Raw genomic sequence first — 17,815 nt, 5'->3', positions numbered from 1 at the left:
AGATGAATCTAGAAGAAAAAATAAGAGTTAGTTAGTGGGGGAAGGAGTAATAAGGTTCTCTCTGAGAGAGGGCGTAGTGATTGTGTGTGGGTATGAGAGTGTATACCATGTTCAGAGGCTACAAGATTAGCCTTTCCCTCTCCGGAGGCCTGGTCATGTGCTATAACATGAGCACTATAGATGGCTCAGTTAACCACAGAAGGATGGGAAGAGAGGAGAGAGACACTCTCGGCCACAAGGGTGGTACAGGAGAGGAAGCCAAGAGCAGCGACCAGACATGGAGAGTGCAGAGTCCTGCTATAACAAAAAAGGACATTGGACTAGCAGTTAGAAAGAGAAGCCCCTTATAAAGAGGGAGATGTGGCCCGACACATGGGCAGAATTCAGGAACAGAGATTCCTGCAGCAAACAATGTTCAGAGACGGTAATAGCATAAGAGCCTGTGCACTGATCATCCTCAATGAACCAAGATCCCTGGTACTTGTGCCTTCTTCAGTCTGCCTTCTTGAATCTCGGCTGGACCTGTGACTTGCTTTCACCAAATAGCTCTCAGTCAGGGGAGAGTTTGCCCTCCCAGGGGACTTTTGACAATGCTTGGAGACAATTTTGTCAAAAGTTAGGGGAGGGGGGGTGCTACTGGCATCTAATGGGTAGACACCAGAAAGATGTCAGACATCGAACAATGTGTAGTCCCCCATCACAAAGAATTATCCACCCCAAAATGTCAATAGTGCCAAGGTTGAAAAACTAACAGAATGCAACCTAAGCTTTAAGACCTTATGCCTTAAGAATCTAGAAGATTCCACTTTTGCACCCTTGGAGGCACATCAGCCAAACTTCTTACACGGGCAGCTCAGAGACTCCATGGAGAGACTGTATGAAAAGCAGCAGTCCTATAGCTACATGGGAGACAAGGGAGAACCCAGCTGACAGCAAGAACCAAGGGCCCAGATATGTGATCCCAGGCAAACTCTTTCTGCCAACCCCCAACCATCTGAGCCATCTTTGTTGAGGTGTCAGATACGTGAGTCAAGATGTTATCGTGATGTTCCAGCACTAGCAGATACCACAGAGAACAGAGATGAGGTGTCCCTTGTGAGCCCTGTCCAAATTACAGAATCACGAGCAAACAAATAAAATGTTGATGTAAGTACTAAGTTTGGGGATAGTTTGTATATAGCAATAGATAGATGAAACAATAGCCACCATAATGGGCACTGTTCCAAACACATTCTAATGACAACCCTATGAAACGGAACATGTTATTTTCAATATCACTTAACGATGAGGAAGCCTAAGCACATAAGCACAAAGTTAACCCATTCAACTAGAAGTAAGAAAGTTGGGCTTTGAATTCAGGTAGCCTCCCTCCAGAGGCTGTCTTAACCGTCATGACATACAGCCTCTCTCTAGACACGCATTCGCTCATTCATGTAACAAATATTTACGGAGAATCTACCATACGTCAGAAATTGTTCTATGCATGTGGAATACAACAGAGACCAAAAGAGACAAAAATTCTTGTCCCATGGAACTTGCTTCTACTGAAGTCTGGGAAGCCATAGAAGCATGCTATCAGGTAGCAAGACACTGATTGCTTTTTTGGCTGCCAGGCATCTACTCTAGCACCCCCACTCTCCACTGGGGAATTACCCTTCCTTTTGGATACAATCTATTAAGACTGTTATTCAAGGTGGGCAGCCCTCCCCCTCACCAAGCCAGGCCAAATGTTCCCGTCCAGGGATTTGAGTCCTCAGAAAAGTAGCAAAAAGAATTGAAAATAGTTGGAACTCATTCATTCTGGGGGTGGCTCCCAGAAAAAGCCATCAAGGAGCTCCTGCTACCTAGACCCCAAATCTGCCCTGCTTCCTACCCACTTATGAGCCTTGTTCTCTGGTCTTGTTGTTCTGTGAGTCATCTGATTTCTTCCTAATAAATGCCTACACTGAGTTGGGCAGAGACTGGTTTTGGGGTTAAAGGGCTCTAACTGCAAGTCTAGAGTTCAGGAGAAGGCCTCTGGGTCCAGGGGGAGACACAGGCAGAAATAAAGCAAATGGTAATGGTATCCCCCAACAATCTCCATTTTTCATCTCTGGTTTCTTGACATGGGCAACTGCTGTTTCCTCAGCCTTATCTAAAGCATTCAGCAAAAACAATATCAAGCCTCCTTCTTCAAACCAGATTGTTGTTCTAAGACATTTCTGCATAGAAATCCTGAAGCCACCACTGAAAATCATCTTTAAAGCATCGACTGTGACACAGGACACTGGTTAATAGAAATGTAAGAAGGACACAAAACTGTATAGAAGCTCAACTGTCAGGATGGAACTGAGCTCAGAACCAGACCAGAAGCACGGGCCCTAGCAAGGAGAGATTCTATGCCCTACCCCAGACTCCCTAAATCAAATCTCTGGGGTGGGGACCAGGAATGTTCATTTTTGTATAAATGATGCTGGCAGTGATTCTGAGGCTCAGTAAAGTTTGATAACCATGCTGTTCATTTCTGGGCTAGAGCCCCTTTGAATAGTGTGTGTCAAACTTTAACGTGCAGACAAGTGATCTTGCTAAAAAGGCAGCTTCTAATTCAGGAGGTTTGGGGTGGGGTGGGGGGAGCCTGAGATTCTGCATTTCTAACAAGTGGGCTGATGATGTCCTTGTTGCTCACATCGTATTTTGAGTAGCAAAGCCCCAGAACACTCTGGCCTCCACACTAGATGGGTCATAGAATCTGGGTGGGGCTATGCCTGAGGCTGAGAGGCAGAAGGCACAGACCCAGAAGGGAAGCTGAGAAGTAGACAGAGCCTGACAGCTCATTCCTTGGCAAATGGACAGAATGAAATCACAGAGCCTGCAAAACCGACAGCCAGATTCTTAACCATCACAATGCGACCATACGTCTGGCTTAACCTGAGCAGCCCCTAAAGGAGCTGTGAGACTGGATCCATTAATTAAATCCTCAAATAGCTACTTTTCCTGACCTTTCCATCTGACTCTTTGTTCAGTATTACAAGATGAAACAAAAACGAAGATGTGATTCCAAAGTTCAATCTGATGTAATGGGGTGCTTTGTTCTTAATTAGAGTACAAAGTATTTTTTTTGTAGGCCATTGGGTCTGTGTAGATAGTAGTTTCATGTTTACTGTTCTAATAAACTCTGCTTCTCGTTGTGAGAATAAAAGTGCCTTAAAAACTGACATAGCCAGTTTTCAAATAATGGATGAGACAGAATCAAATTATTCTGAAGACCTTGTGAATGTTTACTTACAAGACATGGCCCTTCTCTTCCTATTCATTCATACATCCATTAGCAATCATGGTCCAGTCATGGACCATGCTAAGCACTGGCATTTGTTATAGAGGTTATGTCGTACCAAGGGTCTGACTAAGAAAGCCAAGAAACTCAGACCTTCAGCCCCTGTATATTATTTAATGAAACTCACCGCATCCACCCCATTGTTGAATTTATTTGTTAAATGGAAAACTAGGTGCAAATCCCTATTCCATATCCTCTGGAGGAAACCCATCAACGAAGGTAGAGTTCCAGATAGTAGGGAATAAACAACAGGTTGTTTGGGCTTCTTTCAAAATGTGAGTCACACTAAAAATGGGTGTGGGGTTCTTTTTAAGAGTCATTTCCACTCCAGATTTCAGTGTATGCTACTCACTACAAAGTGACTTTTTAATAGCTACCCCCATGGCTGTATATGAAGGCAAAACTCCATTAAACTGACATTTTTGTAAGTGTGAGCCACATTTGCAGGGCTGAGCAGAAGGAGCCAGGAGAGGTATCTCTCTTAAAGCTTTTATCCTCCACGTACAACAGTTCATCAAACCAGGAGTTTCAAAACCTCTGGTTTATACTAGAATTATTTTTCAAATAGCAATTTCCAAGGCATATGAATGATATTTTTTTTTAATTTTTTTTTCAACGTTTTTATTTTTTTTGTTTTTGGGACAGAGAGAGACAGAGCATGAACGGCGGAGGGGCAGAGAGAGAGGGAGACACAGAATCGGAAACAGGCTCCAGGCTCTGAGCCATCAGCCCAGAGCCCGATGCGGGGCTCGAACTCCCGAACCGCGAGATCGTGACCTGGCTGAAGTCGGACGCTTAACCGACTGCGCCATCCAGGCGCCCCGGCATATGAATGATATTAAAACGACTTAAAGTATGTGTTAAGCACCCACATGCAAATTCTTTGTGACAGAACTACGGCTGTTTAAGGAAACTCCCAGAAATGATTAGGGAGAGAATATGAGACAGTCAGGGAGAGCAAGCAGAGGAATGTAGGACAATCATGGAAAGGGGTAAAGCGAAGGGTGTCCTGACGTAAGGTCTAGGGAAGAAGGGTGAAGTAGAATGAGAGGTACAGAAATCATCACCAACACCTTGAAAGACTGGAGAAAAAAGTAAAGGCATCAAAAGAAATATCACCTTCTTGGAAAGGTCTTACCTGTGTACCTAAAATAAAGACCCTGATCTCAACATCTCGTTCTCTATACATTTACCTGGTCTTATTCACTGCTGTAACCCTAAACCTAGAGCAGGGCCTGACAATAGTTAAGGGCTCAACCAAGAATTAGCTGAGTGAATTAATGAACGAAACCAGTCAAGGGATTTGAGGAGCGGAAAAGGCAGAATGCTAGCACAAGTGTTTAGAATAGGGCTCAAGTGAATATAGATAGGGGAAAGAAGAGAGCAAATCAAAGTAAAACCTTTTCTCACATCTTAAAATTTAAGATAAAAAGACATGTGAGTCCTAAACCCAACCCAAATCTGATCTGAAGAGTCTAGAAACATTCTAAAAGATTTGTGAGCTTCAGAAGGGGAGCATCAAATAATTCTCAAAGAGAAAGACTAGGCCCTTGATTCTGGGTAAGAGGGCCTGAAGACTCCAGAAACCCTCCAGCCCCACCACCCCCCCACCCTTCAGCTGTGGAAAAAGGCTTTGGGCAAGTCGCATTATCCTAATGGGCTCATGGGACCCCCCTGGGAAAGTCACCCTAGAGAGAACATCAAATGCCACTTGGGAGCTGTTCAAAAAGAGAGAAAAACAGGGTTAGTGGGGGGGGGGGGGGGGGGAGCTTTATAAATGTAGTAAGTAGTTAGAAAAGAGAATTTGAGTAACCACCCCTCCCACCACCCCCTAGTCTCCCAAGACAGAGTCTCATTGTTGGGATTATGTTTATTTGAGAAAAGACAAAGCCTCAGCTGTGAGTCTGTGGTTGTGCATGCCTAGTACTTATTTTACCAAACGTCTTGGTGCTAGCAGGAGTGATGCTGCAGGGGCTGGTTTGGGCAAAGGGACAAAGGAGCAACTTATGACTCCACCAAGATGAGAATACATTCCAAGGCACTTTCTCCATCAGAGACCTGAATTAATTAGTCCTTGCTTTTTCTGTACTGATTGCTTACTATTAATCATCCTCAGACCAACATCATACACACAGAGCAGAAGGTTTCTTTCCTGAACGCAAAATTCAAACACGGGTTGATCTGATAATGGTGGTTACCTCTGAAGAGTGAAGGGGAAAAGTGAGAGACACTTACCTATTATTTCATGAAGTCTTTAAAAAGTGATGATATTTGTTTTGTTTTGTTTGCTTGCTTTTTTTGGTTCCACTTGATATTTTTGAAACTGTAATATTATTAAATAAAAGTAATAGATTATAGGTTTGTTTACTTTATTTTTTTCATTTGCCATTTCTAATACATACACACACACACACACACACACACACACACAGAGTAAAACCTTGGTTTGGAAGCATAATTCATTACAGAAACGTGCTTGTAATCCAAAGCACTCGTATATCAAGGCGAATTTCAAGAACCATTGGCTCAGTTGTGATCCTGTGACATCTCCTGTATATATATATATATATATATATATACATATATATATATACACACACACATATAAACATATATACATCTCCTGTATGTGTATCTATATATATATATATATAAACAAATATATATATCTTTAAATCAGGTTGTAGGAGACAATCATGTTTTTTTAAAAAAAGTTGGCAGCCATTAGATTCAAAATGATTTAGGGGCGCTGGGTGGCTCAGTCGGTTAAGCGTCCAACTTCGGCTCAGGTCATGATCTCGCAGTCTGTGAGTTCAAGCCCCGCATCAGGCTTTGTGCTGACAGCTCAGAGCCTGGAGCCTGTTTCAGATTCTGTGTCTCCCTCTCTCTCTCTGACCCTCCCCCGTTCATACTCTGTCTCTCTCTGTCTCAAAAATAAATAAATGTTAAAAAATTAAAAAAAAAAAGATTAAAAATGATTTGAAAATCACGTATGTTTTACAGTACCAGCCATGTATGTTTTATAGTACTGTGTAAATTTTAGCACAGGTGTGCCATAATAATAATGAACTCATCACTTACATGTCTCACACACTGTCCAGAATTCTTTGTCCTGTGTTTATTTTTTTAATCCTTACAACAACTGGATGAGGAAAGTACTATTTAATCCCTATTTACAGATGAGGAGCTGGCCCTGGTTGGGTAAGAGTTGAATATGCAAGTAGTTAACAAAATCTTGTAGCTATGTCACCTGTACCTCTGCAGTTAGTTATAGAGATGTAATGTCAACTGTCCTGGGTTCTTTTCTAACCTTTTTCACTGAAATTTAACATATGTATAAGTGCATTAAGTGCACCAATCTTAACAGTACAGCTTGATGAATGTTTACATATATATCCACCAGGAAATCATCACCTGATCAAAATATGAGATATTTCCAGCATCCCAAAAGAGAGTTACCTTTGATCCTTCCTAGTCAATATCTCCCCCCAAAGGTAGCCATTATTCTGACTTCCATGATCATAGATTAGTTTTATCTGTTCTTGAACTTCACAAAAATGAAATCATGCAATATGTACTTATTTCTGACTTATTTCACTAAATATTATGCCTGTAGAAATCTTCCATATTTTTGTGTGTATTCATAATCCATTTTTTTTGTCACTGTATAGTATTCTCTTATATGATTGTTCCACATGATTTATCCCTTCCCCTGTTGATGAACTTTTGGGTTGTTTCCAGCTTGGGATTATTATGAATAAAGCTGCTATGAATATTGTTTTTCATGTATTTTAAAGAACAAATGCCCTTATTCCTCTTGGGTGTATACTTAGGAGTGGGATTGCTGGGTTATAGAGTAGATGTATATTTAGAGTTCACAGAGATTACCAAACAGGTTTCTAAAATGATTATGCCAATTTACTCCCACTAGCAATGCATGAGAGTTCATTTCTCCATATCCTTGCCAACTCCTTGTCATTCTAGTAGGTGTGCAGTGGTATTTCATTGTGGTTTTAATTTGCATTTCCCTGATAACTAAGAATGTCAAGTGCTTTTTAATACCCTTGCTAGTCATTTGGCAATCCTGTGTGTGTGTGTGTGTGTGTGTGTGTGTGTGAAATGTCTATTTAAATCTTTTGCTTGTGTTTTTAATCAGGTAGTTTGTCTCTTTTTTTTATTAAATTATAGCAGCTCTCAACACATGCTTGTTAGGAATCTTTTGTCAAATACACACAGTTGGAATAAATTCTCATAGACTCGCTTCTCTTCTCACTCTCTTCATGGTGTCTTTTAACACCAAATTCTTTTTACGAATTAGGTAATAAATATATTTTATATAACATATATAAAGGAGAGAGCTCATCTAATTAAGTTATCAACATGTACAATGTAATAAAATTTATGTTGATAGCTTCAAATAAAATCTGTGTCCAATAGCGATTTTACTTACTCAAGCATTCATTTCAATGTTCATCCCCATCTAATTATGTGCAAGGCACTGTGCCGTGGGTGCAAACATGGCTGAGTCTCTTCTTGCCCTCAAGGAACACTCCATGAGGCTGGCAGGTGATAAACTGAAATAATGTAATGAGAGAAATGATAATAGGTATGTACATTTCCATGAAATCGGACCAGAGTGAGTAGACTATGAGGAAGCCCAGTAGGAAGAACATTAAAGCAGTTTCACCAAGGGACATTCACTAAACAAACTTGCAGGAAAGGCATTGGAAGGCGTGGAGAGGTCAGATGCACATACTTTGCTGTCACTAAATCAGTGATTTTCTGTATGTGGTTTTTTGGACTACCTGCACCAGATTGACTTGGAGTACTTGTGAAAATTGCAGATTACCGCCTTTCGTCCCAGAGTGTCTTAATTCAAATCTTTGGAGGTAGGACTTGATAATCTGAATTTTAAACATGCCCCTGGAGTGGTTATGGGTTTTTGATTGTTTGTTTGTTTTTTGGTTTCTTGTTTTGTTTTTTATACCCTTACATTTGAGAACCACTGAACTAAAATGTAGGGAAACCAATATGGTGCAGGAAATGGTGCCTAGGGTCAGGTTATGAAGAGCTTTTCCTTGAATTTCATGCTGAAGAATTTGGGTTAAATCCAAGTGAGCAATGTAAGAGTGTTAAAAGATTTTTCAAAGGGGAGAAATTTTAAAAATCAAGATTAATGGTCTTGATGAATGTAGTTCTTTCTTCTTCCCAACTGATGCATTTAAATCATCAAGGGGATCTGTGTGATCTATTTGATAGCATTTGAACCATGCGTTGACTAGAAGACAAAGGAGAAAGTAATATTTGCATTTCCTGTTCTAGATCTGGGATTGGCAAACTTATTCTGCAAAGGGCCAAACAGTAAACATTTTAGCCTTTGCAGGCTGCCACAATCTCTCTTACACCTACTCAATTCTGCCTTCTTAGCAGGAAAGCAACCAAGCAGCCATAGAAAATATATAAATGAATGGGAATGGCTGAATGCCAACAAAATATTATTTACAATATCAGGCAGGTCAGATTTGCCCTGGTAGATTCTAGACAATTTCACCTAGTCTAGTTAAAGACTTATAAGGCAAGGTTTAACCTCAAGAAGTTTGGCTCATGGTAGCTATCTTCTCCCTCAACATCACGTTTAAGCACCACAGTTTTAAATACATACAAATATGAAACATATTATGAAGAAAAAAATTAGGAAAATTCAGATTGTGATAGATTCTATTAGAAAATGCCCTAGATGCTGAAAATGAGATGAGAAAAGAGGAGGGAAAACAAGGAGACTGTTTTCATCTAGATTAAAAGGAATTTAAGAGGGACACTTGGGTGGCTCAGTCAGTTAAGCATCCAACTCTTGATTTCAGCTTGGTCACAGTTCATGGGATCAAGCTCTCTATTGGGCTCTGCACTGCCAGCATGGAGCCTGCTTGGGATTCTCTCTCTGTTCCTTCCCCCGACCTTCAAAAAAATAAATAAATAAACTTTGAAAATAAATAAATAAGTAAAAGGAATTTAAGAGACTTTACAGTCAAATATAATGCATGAAGGTTGGATTCTGGATCAAAACTGGGGGCGGGGTGTGTGCGGGGAACCTGCTATAAAGAATATAAGTGGGACAATTGGGTAAGTGTGAATATGAGCTACAAGTTAGACGATATTAAATGAATGTTATATTTCTTGGATATGATAATGATACTGTATACAGAGAATGTCTTTGTTTTTAGAGATACATGCTTATATTTAGGGATTAGAGTGTTACAAAGATGATTCAATGAAAACAGAAAACAAACACAGCAAAATCATAACTATTGTTCTATTTAGGTAAAGGATACACATGTTTCACTGTACTATTTCAACTTTTTCATGGCTTTGGAATTTTTTAAAAATAAAATTAAGGGAGATAAATATTGCAGAGTTCAATATATGGTATGCTATTTTTTTTTTCCTTTTGCAATGCAGAGGAGGACTGGTCTACTTCAAAAAAGTGAAATCTGTATTAAAATTCTGTCAGAGGGGCACCTGGGTGGCTCAGTCGGTAAAGCAGCCGACTTCAGCTCAGGTCATGATCTCGCAGTTTGTGGGTTCAAGCCCCACGTGGGGCTCTGTGCTGACAGCTCAGAGCCTGGAGCCTGTTTCAGATTCTGTGTCTCCCCCTCTCTCTGCCCCTCCCCTGCTCACACCCTATGTCTCTCTGTCTCTCAATAATAAATAAACATTAAAAAAATAAAGTAAAATAAAATAAAATAAAATAAAATTCAGAAAGTAATGAAAGGTCTCATAGAAATCTTCATTTTAGGCCTGGAGTTGCCATATAAAACTTTTGGCTCCAGTCTGCCACATTCTCACCCCAACCCCATCTACCTTTTTTTTTTTTTTTTTTTTTAATCTCTTTTATTCTCCAAGTTGCAAGAGGGAGAGGCATGGAAAATTTCACATTTCACAAGTATATATGATATATCATAGAGCCGTGGATTGTGGCCATGTTCAGAGCACTGCCCCACACCCTTTCTGGTGAGAGTGTCCCATGCCGTAGCGTTGACATTGCCACTGCTGACGTTGGAGTCCCTTCCGTGTAAAGTGTGGGAAGTCGACCAGCATGAGGTGAAAAAGGCAGAACTGCCAAAGATGACAGAATCGTGTGTTTACACAGTTCTCCTCTGCTCCAGCTTTGAGTCCTCAGCCTTTTCATCTCCCTCCCGTTTCTGGCATAGCTTAGACTCCTCTCGGGGTCATTTCCGGAGTGGAACCCTTGCTCTGTCACTCCGCCTTTCTGTTTCCTTCCCTTTCCCCCTGGCAGTTACTGAGCCTTGCGTTGGAAATTGCTTGAAGGGGGACCAGGTGGTTGGCAGTTGCAAATAACTAAATTTAAACCTTATGAAACATAGCACTAATTTAGGCTGTTGTATAAATTTATCCTGAAAAAAAAAAAAAAATATATATATATATATATATATATATATATGAAGGGAAAGAAAAGTAGAGTGCTGTTTAAAAAGAATACAGCTAAGAACTTTTTAAAAAAATAGTGGCTCAGTTGGTTAAGCAACCAACTCTTGATTTCGGCTCGGGTCATGATCTCACGGTGCATGGGATCGAGCCCCGCTTCAGGCTCTGCACTGACGGTGCTCCAAACCTGAATGTGATGCTCTCTCCCTCCCTCTCTATCTGCCCCTCCCCTGCTGGCACACACACGTGCTCTCTTCTTTCTCAAATAAATAAACTTTTAAAAAAAGAATACCGCTAACAATAGCAACCACAAAACCATCAAAAACTCATGAGCTCTGGTGTTAGGTAGACGGGGGCTTGAATCTCTGCAATGCCACTTACTGGCGGGATGATTGTGGACAAATCACTTAACTTCTCCGAGCCCCCATTTCCTTACCTGTGAAACACAAACGAGGAACACCTACTTCTGGTGAGGATGAAAAGTCACAATGTAATCTTTCCTGCTTGACTGAGAGGCTTCTAAACATACGAACTTTGATCTGTATAGTTGCTAGTTCAGCCTAAAGTGATCCTCTGTATTCCACAAGAATGATTGGGTACAGGGCTGAAATGCGAGAAAGGGGAAGACGTCCTTCCTCCAGGGCGGGATGGAAGCCCTTCTTTGAAGTCTTTTACAATTCACATGCATCCCGATATTATCCATGTTTCTCAAAACTTTAATTGGAAGACGAAACCCCTGGGGCTCTTGTTAAAATGCAGATTTTTACTCGATAAATCTGGAGTGAGGCAGACGTTCTGAACGTCTATGGAACACGGAGGCTGGTGTTCCGCTGACCCACTTTGGGTCGAAGGCCCCAGGGCATGTAGGAAGAACTGGGCATCTCTCGAAGCGGGGACACACTCTCTCTTTGCAACCCAGGCTCTTTGCAGCCCGTCCTCATTCTCATTCTGGGGCACCAACTCATTGAACACGGACATTTTTAGTTTTCTATTAAATGTGATGTGCCTTTCACTGTGTTTTAATGAAGTGAAACTCCTTTTCAAAATGAACTAACGACATTGTTAGCTGCCAGTGGAAACCTCACTTAAGAATTAAAACCTAGAGCTGCTCTGCAAACATGAAAGAATAAGCTTTGCTGTGGAAAGCCTGGACTAGAGAAGAAGCTTGGCAATCGAGGGTGCGGTGTGCAACATCTATCCCCAACCCCCGACGGTGGGCAGGAGACCTGTGATCTCTTGTCATTGTGAAAGTGAGAAAAGGAGAAAGCAAACTTCAGAGAGGGAAGCCGTGGACTTGCGCGTTTGGGCCTTTTTCTCCACGTCCCTCTCCCCACCAGGCAAGCCCACGCTGGCCCATACCCCTCGGAGAGTGTAAAGGCGTGCCCAGAGGGCTCTCGCTGACCCCCAGGCCTCCCTCCCTTCCTGGGCCCTGGCAGAGCAGGCCCAGGGAGTTTGAAGGGCTTGATTTTGCGGATGTTTAACGTCAGGTGTTAATGTGAAAGAGTTGGTTCGTTTTCTCACCTACAATCTCCAGAAATAGTTCTGAGGTTAAAATAAAAATCGACCAAAGCAACGAATACTTATTGAGAGTCCATTAAAAGCCAAGAATGAGGTTAAGGACCGTGGAAAATTAAGTTTAATGAGACACTCCGCTGCTTTCAAGGAGTTTAAATCTTATTAAAGGAGATAGACAAATGTTCAAAGCTCCAAGACATGAGTAAGTGTAACTATGAACCAAGTAACAACATCGACCATTAAGAGATTGGAAGGATGGAGTCCATTAAAGTGTAGAGTCTGTATGTTCCCACTGAGTGCCAAGGACCCTATTAATACACATGTGTACATATTGCTGAATAAATGAACGGATGAATAAGTGAACGCAGAGGAAGACTTTAATTTCTTAAAAAACTAAACCCATTTTTCCCTGTTTTACTTTTTTCTTTTTCGGAACTGATCATCCTCTGCGAGCCTCGCATCTGCCAGCCTCACATACGACCTAGCCAGCTAAGCCCTTGGGGTGCAAATCACCCCTTTCTCTGCCTTTGATTTTTTGTTTTGTTTTGTTTTTAGTGGGGGTGGCCTAATACTTGTATACTGGTAGCTGTCCCTGCTGGGAACTTGCCTCTACTATTTGCAGCTCTCCCGAGAGGAGGCCTACAGCCTTAGAAATAGTTATCGCCAATTTGCTTGTTGAAGAAAACAAGGTAGGGAGGAGGGGGAAAGAGTTACAAAGGAGATGGTGTGGGGAAGGTACAATGACCCTTGCAATACAGTTCCCCGGCGAGCTGCAGTTGTCTGCTGGGTCCCCTGAGCAATGCAGGACAGAAGGAGGACAAGAGCCTGTGCCCTGTTCAAGGGGCTGACTGCAGGTCATATTCAGTTATACCTCACTTTAGCAATGTATTCAACTGAACAGAGTAATATGCTGGGTACTAAAAACTGGGAAGTAGAAGCTGTTAGAATCTACATAATTCTTTCCAGAGAGTCAACCTCGCTCTACTCTATTAGCACTTACGAAATGCCTGTTAAGTGCCCATTCACAAAATCTATTGTTGTTGTTTTTTTTTTTTTTATTGTGACTGTGTGTGTGTGTGTGTGATCAATAACATTCTTTGAGGAAAATTTGTGAAAGGCTCTGAAATGGACAAATTTAGATTAAAAAATTAGATTTCCAGGTGTCTTCTTAATGGAATATGAGGTGTTGTCTAGCAAGCCTTTTAATCTCATTCTATAGGTTCTGTGCCTTTCATTGTCTGAGCGATTTTACAGCTCCATAAGTTGTAGACAATTGATGGTGATGTCAAAATTCCTGTTTATAGAAATGCAAATAAACTTTGTCAAGGTGAATGTGCAGTCGGTTCCACCATAGGGAAGAGGCCAATTTTGCCTCTGCTAGCAAATTCATTTCAGTACTCCTGATTGCCTGTGTGTATATATATATATATACATATATATATATATATATATATATCTCTGTTCACTGAAGTTTCCTTTGTTGTTTTTTTTTTAATTTGTTTTTAACGTTTATTTATTTTTAAGACAGAGAGAGAGACAGAGCATGAACGGGGGAGGGGCAGAGAGAGAGAGAGGGAGACAGAATCGGAAGCAGGCTCCAGGCTCCGAGCCATCAGCCCAGAGCCCGACGTGGGGCTCGAACTCGCGGACCGTGAGATCGTGATCTGAGCCGAAGTCGGACGCTTAACCGACTGAGCCACCCAGGCGCCCCATGAAGTTTCCTCTGAATTGGTGTTCACATCTTACTGGTTTTCTAATGAATGAGAGAACAATTTGGCATCTTTACATCTTTTTTTTTTTCTTCTGTGGGAACTCTTTTTTTTTTTTAATTTTTTTAATGTGTATTTATTTTTGAGAGAGAGAGACACTGAACACAAGCAGGGAAGGGCAGAGAGAAAGGGAGACACAGAATCTGAAGCAGGCTCCAGGCTCTGTCGGACACGGGGCTCGAACCCATGGACCCTGACCTGAGCTGAAGTCAGACACTTAATCGACTGAGCCACCCAGGTGCCCCTCTTCTGTGGGAACTCTTTATGATCATTGTTGTAGGGGAAGAAAAACTTTTCCTCCGTCCTCTTATGGTAAGTGAATGAGGGCTGCAAGTTAAATTGATAAAAGATAGATTAACAGGAGAAGGGTTTCTTTTGTATGCACTCATGGGTTAAACACACACACACACACACACACACACACACCCCAAAGAAGTGCTTAGGCCTGCAAGCTTTTTAAGATAAGGATTATTTTAGTAGGGTTTGTTTATGCAGATTCATCTCAGACTTTGTCTCCTGTGATAAGGATTGTTCTCCCCATGCTGGAGAGGGAAGGGGACACACTTTCATAAAAGGAATTTTATGTTACCTTTACAAAGGGAAATTAATGCCTCAGTGAGAAAGGGGGAGGGAAGAGATATTCTCCTGTGTCTCCTGTTTATTAATTGCCTTCAGATCAAAATAATCCTTATGCCAAAGTGGCATATTTTGGGTGGCAAATTCTGATCCACTTTATTGACATCACTTGAACTGCTTTCTGTATGCCTGCTCCCTGATACCTGTATAATAATTAAATTACTTCATGGGATACAATCACTGAAGGTCCTCTTTAAAGTTTTCAGAGCCAGGTCTGGATTTCTGCACAGCTGAGCTGCCTTCCTTTATTTTCTTATCACATCTGGCTCCAACTTCTGGCCATTAAGAATGCACAAAAGAGAACCTAGGTTGGATCAGAATTGCTGCTTTAGCCAAAATAATTTAAGTTATAACTAGTTCACTTTCCAGAGACTTTGGAGGGTGATGTCAGAACCAACCCTATTTTATTTTTGACATTTATGTAGCAGTTCAAATGTGTATGTGCTTAACCGCTATTCTGTACTGAACTTCCATGTACTAATATGGAATGATACATTAACTGAAAAAAAACAAGGTTCAAAACAGGGCCTATGATATGCTATCTTATGTATAAAAAAGGGAGAGAAATCAGAATCTGTACAAGAATTTGCTTGTATATCATATAAATGAATTTGGAAGGATTTATGTTCAACCAAGAAAAGATGTGAACGAAATTGGGCATTTGAGAGACAAGGATGGGAGGGAGAATGTTAGATTATATACTGTTTTATGCATTCTGCTTTTTGAATCTCATGACTGCATTATTTATTTTAAAAAATTAAACATTTTTCAAAAAACTAAAAATCATTTTGAGAGTAACACTGTAGCCCATTAGGCTTTTCTTAAGTTCCAATGTCAAAATGTTACTAAAATAAAATAAATATTGAAAGAAAATGTTAACTATAAACATTTTTAAGGGTGTATGTATTTGTATGTGCTATATGTGACAGATTGATGCAGGACAAAAGCCTCCAGAAGGTATACGCTCCCAACAGATGACCCCTAACACTCTGAGGACACAGTCACTATTGGCCAAAAACAATATTATGTACAGCCTTTAATTTGTGATCAAAACAGATTTAAAAAGGAAAAAAAGAAAAGAAAAATTGCAAACATAATACTAACACCTGATCCTGTCCCATTCTAAAGTTCCAAAAGAAGGATTTCAGTTTCCAGGGGACCTCTGAAAGTACCCCAGAGATGTTTAAGAGCCCTCAACACTTCAGTTACAATTGGAGCTACAGTTAACTATATTTTAAGATGCGTGGGAGCTTATCAAGTCTTAGTGTGCATTCGTGCGTGCATAGGTCAAAATATTATACAAGTTTACATTAGAAGTCTTACAAAAAAAAAAAAAGAAACCTACCAGTTTGTAATATTATTGAAATCTTTAACTCATACAGGGCTGGGTAAGCATCTGCTAAGGAAGACCCAGGTCATATGGAGCTTCTACTAACTTTAGGGCCCATCCCTACCTCCAACGTAATCCAAATAAAAGCAACACTAAATCAGAAGACAAATATCGGAAAGGCTGGCAAAATGTTGGTTTCCCTTAAGATGACCACTCTAATGTGTTAAAACATTAAAAATATAGAATGAAAAGCTATAGAAGTGGAAAGCACAGGCGTGGGAGTAAGATGAGTCTAAATCCTAGCTCCACTCTTTACTAATTATGTAACCTTGGGCAAATTAGTTAGCTTTTCTGAATCTCCAGTTCTTCATCTATAAAATGTTCAAGATAATACCCACGTCTCAAGTATTTGTGAGGAGTAAGAATAGTTAACACTTACGCTCGCTGCACACCAGCCCTGCTCTGAGCACTTTAAGTCTGTTCATCATCAAAATGACTTCATGAGTTAGGTACTCATGTCAACCCCGAGAGGGCTGAGGGATGTTGAATAACTTCCCCAAAGTCACACAGAAGTTGAGTGGCTGAACCAGGGTTTACACTGCTCAGTAGTGTAGGGCCAGAATGCATACTCTTTACCACCACAGAATATTGATAATGCTTATGATGCTCAAGTATCACTTACCGTGGAGCTTTAATGGTCTAATAGAAACTGAATAACAGGGGATTACATAGACAGCATTTTTTTAAATTTTTCAACCGACAATCTGTGCATGAGCATTCAAGTCAGGGACCCCAGCTCTTTCTCCATTTTTGTGCTTCTATCCAGCTGGAATTACTTTCATCCACCTGGTCCAGAATGGCACACATTCCAGGCTGCAAGGGGGCTGAAAGGGAACAGGTGATCATGTGTTCCCTCTTCAACAGCATCTCTGAAATTGTACATCTCACTTGAGCTCACTTTCCATTGGCTAGTGTGTGCTCATATGGACACATCCAACTGCCTCTTTAAAGACTATAAATATACTTTTTATTCTGAGAGAGAGAGAGAGCGGGAGGGAGGGGGGAATGGAGAATAAAGCAAATGAGGCAAAATATTTTAAAGTTACAGAATCTGGGTAAAGTGGATATGGGTATTATCTATACTATTCTTTCACGTTTTCTGTAAGTTTAGTTTTTTGGTTTTTTGTGTGTGTGTGTTTGCCAGAATACAAAACTTCATCATTAACTAGTTTGAATAAATAAATGAGTGAAGGGGCGCCTGCGTGGCTCAGTGGGTTGAGCATCGGACTTCAGCTCAAGTCACGATCTCAAGGTTTGTGAGTTCAAGCCCTGTGTTGCACTCCCTGCTGTCAGCACAAGGCCTGCTTCTGGTCCTCTGTCTCCCTCTCTCTCTACCCCTTTCTCCCTCTCTCTTTCTCTCTCTCTTTTAAATAATAATAAAAAAAAACACTAAAAAATCTTTTTCAAAAGATGAGTGGCTACACCTAGAGACAAGGATAGCATATCTGCCTGGAGCAGGCAGGGTGAAGAAGGCAGAGGGGAGGGATAGGCCTAGGGTATTTCCTTCTGCCCAGCAGAAGCAGAATCCCGGGGAAAGAAAGCATCAGGCTCACTCCACCTAGGTGAGGGCACTGTGACTCTGTCACTCAGGGAAGCCCAGAACCGCAGCTGAGGGCAGGAGGCTGCACCGCAAGGGGCTAGGCCTAGGGGATGGATACAGTGGTCCTAGGCTGACATCACCAGGGGGCATTCATGCACTGAGGGTTCTGCAGATACGACATCACCACAGCAGAGATGGACAGCACGTGG

Source organism: Herpailurus yagouaroundi, unplaced genomic scaffold (genome assembly GCF_014898765.1).
Source record: "Herpailurus yagouaroundi ecotype Mexico unplaced genomic scaffold, PumYag 28, whole genome shotgun sequence".
In the NCBI taxonomy this organism is placed as follows: Eukaryota; Metazoa; Chordata; class Mammalia; order Carnivora; family Felidae; genus Herpailurus; species Herpailurus yagouaroundi.
Note: the sequence above shows the minus strand (reverse complement) of the source record.